Source organism: Oncorhynchus masou, chromosome 14 (assembly GCF_036934945.1).
Source record: "Oncorhynchus masou masou isolate Uvic2021 chromosome 14, UVic_Omas_1.1, whole genome shotgun sequence".
Lineage (NCBI taxonomy): Eukaryota > Metazoa > Chordata > Actinopteri > Salmoniformes > Salmonidae > Oncorhynchus > Oncorhynchus masou.
In genome coordinates this window covers 25,678,456-25,684,637 of record NC_088225.1, presented here as the reverse complement: position 1 = coordinate 25,684,637, position 6,182 = coordinate 25,678,456, and positions in this window count along the sequence as shown.

Sequence of the window (6,182 nt, the reverse complement as noted above, 5' to 3'; positions counted from 1 at the left end):
GTTTCTGTTGCAGTCCTGGATAATTTACTGTACATTTACAGACTATAGATTAAGATCCGTTTATTGGCAATTGCACCCGAAATGTTACTTCAGCTTTTAACCCAACCCCACTGAAAGACACACATACATACATACACATACAGGTTTTGGAGAGGTGCGGGGAGCTGCCACACTGGGTGCCCTGTGACCTGTTGTTGTGTTGGGGTTAAGTGACTTGCTCAAGGGCACAACAGCAGGCAATGGCATCTGGGATTTTATACCAGCAACCCTCCGGTTGCCAGCTCACTTCCCCACAGAATTTCCCCATCGGACCCGGGATTCGAACTGGCAACCTTCTGGTTGTTGGCTCGCCACTAACCTGACATCATTGAAAATTAGCATTCAAGTGGTATGTGTCCTATACAGTGCCTTGCGAAAGTATTCGGCCCCCTTGAACTTTGCGACCTTTTGCCACATTTCAGGCTTCAAACATAAAGATATAAAACTGTATTTTTTTGTGAAGAATCAACAAGTGGGACACAATCATGAAGTGGAACGACATTTATTGGATATTTTAAACTTTTTTAACAAATCAAAAACTGAAAAATTGGGCAAAATTATTCAGCCCCTTTACTTTCAGTGCAGCAAACTCTCTCCAGAAGTTCAGTGAGGATCTCTGAATGATCCAATGTTGACCTAAATGACTAATAATGATAAATAAAATCCACCTGTGTGTCAACTAACTCTATCGGAAATATGGTACTGTGCAACGTCAACACACCTCTGAGGATACAGAAACAGACCAGTTTGAAATAGTGTCTCTAGAAATTGTGTTGTCAAATAATGATTTAAACTAAGTGAATAAACTAAGACAACATGCTCATGTGGAACACCAAAATGGGATTGATTGTTTGGTATTGTTTGTTCAAGTCTACTTTCAAACAGGACATAACCTGTTCTTACTAATCAGTTTTCTCTACCAGCTTCAGGCATGACATAAGTGAAAGTAAAAGTTAGAGGCCCCTCTTACATAAGTGAAGTCTAGCAGTATCAAGGTCACTGTTGTTAGGCAAGCATTTACTGGTTAATCTAGTGCCATTGTAGACATATATTCCAGATAATACACTGTATCAGGTATGCTCCGATAGCATCACTTATGGTTTTATTAATCTGTTTATTCCACGTTTCAGTCTATTGACCTTAATCTGGATGTATCTTTAAAAAAATATATGATGTTACTAGCTTGATCACATGTTCATGGGACCAGGAAGAGCAGGTTAGACGTTTCTGTCTGAGGTTAGAGATGTCTTTCTAAGGAGTGGGAGTTCTGAAGAAGTCATGTGATTTACTATTTACTATCTGGAAAACTTGAATTTGTCTCGTGTGCTGGGCCACAGGTTTAATAGAGAGTGCTTAGTCCTGGCTTTTCACTCGGCCCAATCCATAGCCTTCAATGCAATACACTGTAAATGGTGGTACATATTTGGTTGTAGAGAGAACTTTACCCCCTGTCACAATCTGGGGTGGGAAATACTCAATCGGGGTCTCTACTAAACAAATATGTTTAGTTTTTGAGGGGGACTGTGTCGCACGGCCTGCTGCTGGCTTTTCACTCCACCCCCTCCATAGGCACCAATGCAATACCCTGTAACACACTGTATTGCATTGGGGGCTATGGAGGGCTATAGAGGGCTACGTAGGGCTATGGAGGGCTACGGAGGGCTACAGAGGGCTACGGACGGTTATGGAGGGCTACAGAGGGGGTGGAGAACGAACTGCTGCTGGATATGTACGACACAGCCCCCAATGGTTAGTAGAGACCCAACTGAGCATTTCCCACCCCACTTTAGCTAAGACAGATAGAATAGTTATCCTCCACAACCCTAAATGTATCCCATGGACAGTATTGCATTGGGGGATATGGAGGGGTGGAGAACAAAGTGCTGCTGGTTCCCTTTAAGTCAGGAAACGCCGGTCCAACACTGTGAGATGGGAGAGGGTAAGATGGTGGACTGAACACAGCGGTTCAGAGCGCCTCAAGATAAAAACATAATATTCAATATCTGTAAGCTCGAATAAATATTACCACTTCACATACTGGTGGGTAATAACCTTTAATCTGGATAACAACACAAAACAAAATATAGACTATAAAAATGTAGCGTCAAATATTACGAAAACAAGCAACACCCAAACATGACGGAGAGTAAACAAGGAGATCCAATCTACAAAAGAAAACGCAACTCCTCGACAGACAGAGACGATTTATGCTTGTTAAAGTCGATAAATGACAAACTGGGCATACTTGAATTAGTCAGTAAAGATATAAAGGAGTTGAAGGTGAACCTCAAGGTGAGTGACGAAAAAGATGTGACAATGGAGAAAGAAACAAACAAGCTAAAAGGGACTGAAATGGATATTAATGAACTTAAAAAATGCGAACATCTTTCTGAGAGAAGTGTTACTTGACATACAGACTAGATCTATGAGAGAAAATCTGTTCCTGAAGTTCCTGAAAGTGGGGTGAAGGAATTCCTTCTTACAGCGCTTCAGATTCCACGCAAAGCTGTCGACAAAATCCATCTCGAACCTGTACACCCTTTCAGACAGAGACATGAGCGCCCAGTCGTTGATAAAATAATGGTTCAAAGCCTGGGTAAAAGACGCGCTGGCACGAAAATAGGCATGAATGGTCAGTTCCCAAAGGAAATTGCAGAACGGTGCAAAGTTCTGTACCCAATCTTCAAGGAGAATAGATTGAAAGGGAAACGTGTAGCTCTTGTAGTCGATAAACTGTATATTGATAACCAAATGTTCCAGAGACACAAAGACTACTCCGTAGGTAACAACATCTCCACCCCACTGATCCTCAACACTGGGGCTCCACAAGGGTGCGTTCTGAGCCCTCTCATGTACTCCCTGTTCACCCACGACTGTGTGACCATGCACGCCTCCAACTCAATCATCAAGTTTGCGGATGACACTACAGTGGTAGGCTTGATTACCAACAACGACGAGATGGCCTACAGGGAGGAGGTGCGGGCCCTTGGAGTGTGGTGTCAGGAATATAACCTCACACTCAACGTCAACAAAACAAAGGAGATGATCGTCGACTACAGGAAACAGCAGAGGAAGCACCCCCCTATCCACATCGACGGGACAGTAGTGGAGAGGGTAGTAAGTTTTAAGTTCCTCTGCTTACACATCACAGACAAACTGAATTGGTCCACCCACACAGACAGCGTTGTGAAGAAGGTGCAGCAGCGCCTCTTCAACCTCAGGAGGCTGAAGAAATTCGGCTTGTGACCAAAAGCACGCACTAACTTCTACAGATGCACAATCGAGAGCATCCTGTCGGGCTGTATCACCGCCTGGTACGGCAACTGCTCTGTAAGGCTCTCCAGAGGGTAGTGAGGTCTGCACAACGCATCACTGGGGGCAAACTACCTGCCCTCCAGGACACCTACACCACCCGATGTCACAGGAAAGCCATAAAGATCATCAAGGACAACAACCACCCAAGAAACTGCCTGTTCACCCCGCTATCATCCAGAAGGCGAGGACAGTACAGGTGCATCAAAGCAAGGACCGAGAGACTGAAAAACAGCTTCTATCTCAAGGCCATCAGACTGTTAAACAGCCACCACTAACATTGAGTGGCTGCTGCCAACATACTGACTCAACTCCAGCTCACTATAATAATGGAAATTGATGTAAAAAATGTATTACGAGCCACTTTAAACAATGCCACTTCATATAATGTTTACATACCCTACATTACTCATCTCATATGTATATGTACAGTGCCTTGCGAAAGTATTCGGCCCCCTTGAACTTTGCGACCTTTTGCCACATTTCAGGCTTCAAACATAAAGATATAAAACTGTATTTTTTGTGAAGAATCAACAACAAGTGGGACACAATCATGAAGTAGAATGACATTTATTGGATATTTCAAACTTTTTTAACAAATCATAAACTGAAAATTTGGGCGTGCAAAATTATTCAGCCCCTTTACTTTCAGTGCAGCAAACTCTCTCCAGAAGTTCAGTGAGGATCTCTGAATGATCCAATGTTGACCTAAATGACTAATGATGATAAATACAATCCACCTGTGTGTAATCAAGTCTCCGTATAAATGCACCTGCACTGTGATAGTCTCAGAGGTCCGTTATAAGCGCAGAGAGCATCACGAAGAACAAGGAACACACCAGGCAGGTCCGAGATACTGTTGTGAAGAAGTTTAAAGCCGGATTTGGATACAAAAAGACTTCCCAAGCTTTAAACATCCCAAAGAGCACTGTGCAAGCGATAAAGGAAGGAAGGAGTATCAGACCACTGCAAATCTACCAAGACCTGGCCTTTCCTCTAAACTTTCAGCTCATACAAGGAGAAGACTGATCAGAGATGCAGCCAAGAGGCCCATGATCACTCTGGATGAACTGCAGAGATCTACAGCTGAGGTGGGAGACTCTGTCCATAGGACAACAATCAGTCGTATATTGCACAAATCTGGCCTTTATGGAAGAGTGGCAAGAAGAAAGCCATTTCTTAAAGATATCCATAAAAAGTGTTGTTTAAAGTTTGCCACAAGCCACCTGGGAGACACACCAAACATGTGGAAGAAGGTGCTCTGGTCAGATGAAACCAAAATTGAACTTTTTGGCAACAATGCAAAACGTTATGTTTGGCGTAAAAGCAACACAGCTCATCACCCTGAACACACCATCCCCACTGTCAAACATGGTGGTGGCAGCATCATGGTTTGGGCCTGCTTTTCTTCAGCAGGGACAAGGAAGATGGTTAAAATTGATGGGAAGATGGATGGAGCCAAATACAGGACCATTCTGGAAGAAAACCTGATGGAGTCTGCAAAAGACCTGAGACTGGGATGGAGATTTGTCTTCCAACAAGACAATGATCCAAAACATAAAGCAAAATCTGGTTCAAAAATAAACATATCCAGGTGTTAGAATGGCCAAGTCAAAGTCCAGACCTGAATCCAATCGAGAATCTGTGGAAAGAACTGAAAACTGCTGTTCACAAATGCTCTCCATCCAACCTCACTGAGCTCGAGCTGTTTTGCAAGGAGGAATGGGAAAAAATTTCAGTCTCTCGATGTGCAAAACTGATAGAGACATACCCCAAGCGACTTACAGCTGTAATCGCAGCAAAAGGTGGCGCTACAAAGTATTAACTTAAGGGGGCTGAATAATTTTGCACGCCCAATTTTTCAGTTTTTGATTTGTTAAAAAAGTTTAAAATATCCAATAAATGTCGTTCCACTTCATGATTGTGTCCCATTTGTTGTTGATTCTTCACAAAAAAATACAGTTTTATATCTTTATGTTTGAACCCTGAAATGTGGCAAAAGGTCGCAAAGTTCAAGGGGGCCGAATACTTTCGCAAGGCACTGTATATACTGTACTCTATATCATCTACTGCATCTTGCCATCTTTATGTAATACATGTATCACTAGCCACTTTAAACTATGCCACTTTATGTTTATATACCCTACATTACTCATCTCATATGTATATACAGTACTCTATACCATCTACTGCATCTTGCCTTTGCCGTTCTGTACCACCACTCATTCATATATCTTTATGTACATATTCTTTATCCCTTTACACTTGTGTGTATAAGGTAGTTGTTGTGGAATTGTTAGGTTAGATTACTCGTTGGTTATTACTGCATTGTCGGAACTAGAAGCACAAGCATTTCGTTACACTCGCATTAAGAATTGTACATAGTTTCAGAGTATCATGGGACATTGTCAACAGTATGTTCTGATAGTCTAGCAGTCTCACAGGCCGTCAAATGAGCAGTTCTTGCCGGTGTAATAATTGCGTGCACAGCATGAGGCACTGTGGTGGAGAATCGTCTCGGAAATATAACACTCTTAAAAGAACTTGTGAATTCAATATGCACTTTAATACAAAGTAGCAAAACTGAGCCCTTCCATGGAAAGACCCTATCACAAACATAACAGGGCCGAGCCCCTCCATGGAAAGAGACCACATTCTCATATTACAGAGTCCTGCCTTTATAGGATTCTGTCTTTGCATAACATATAGAGTCCCCTCCCTCTATATGAAAATAGCTTCCCTTGACCTGTCCATTATTTTCTTCACATCTCAGAGCTAGTTTACGCCCACTAACGCCCATATCTGCTTTTGGTTAGGTTATAATGGTGGTA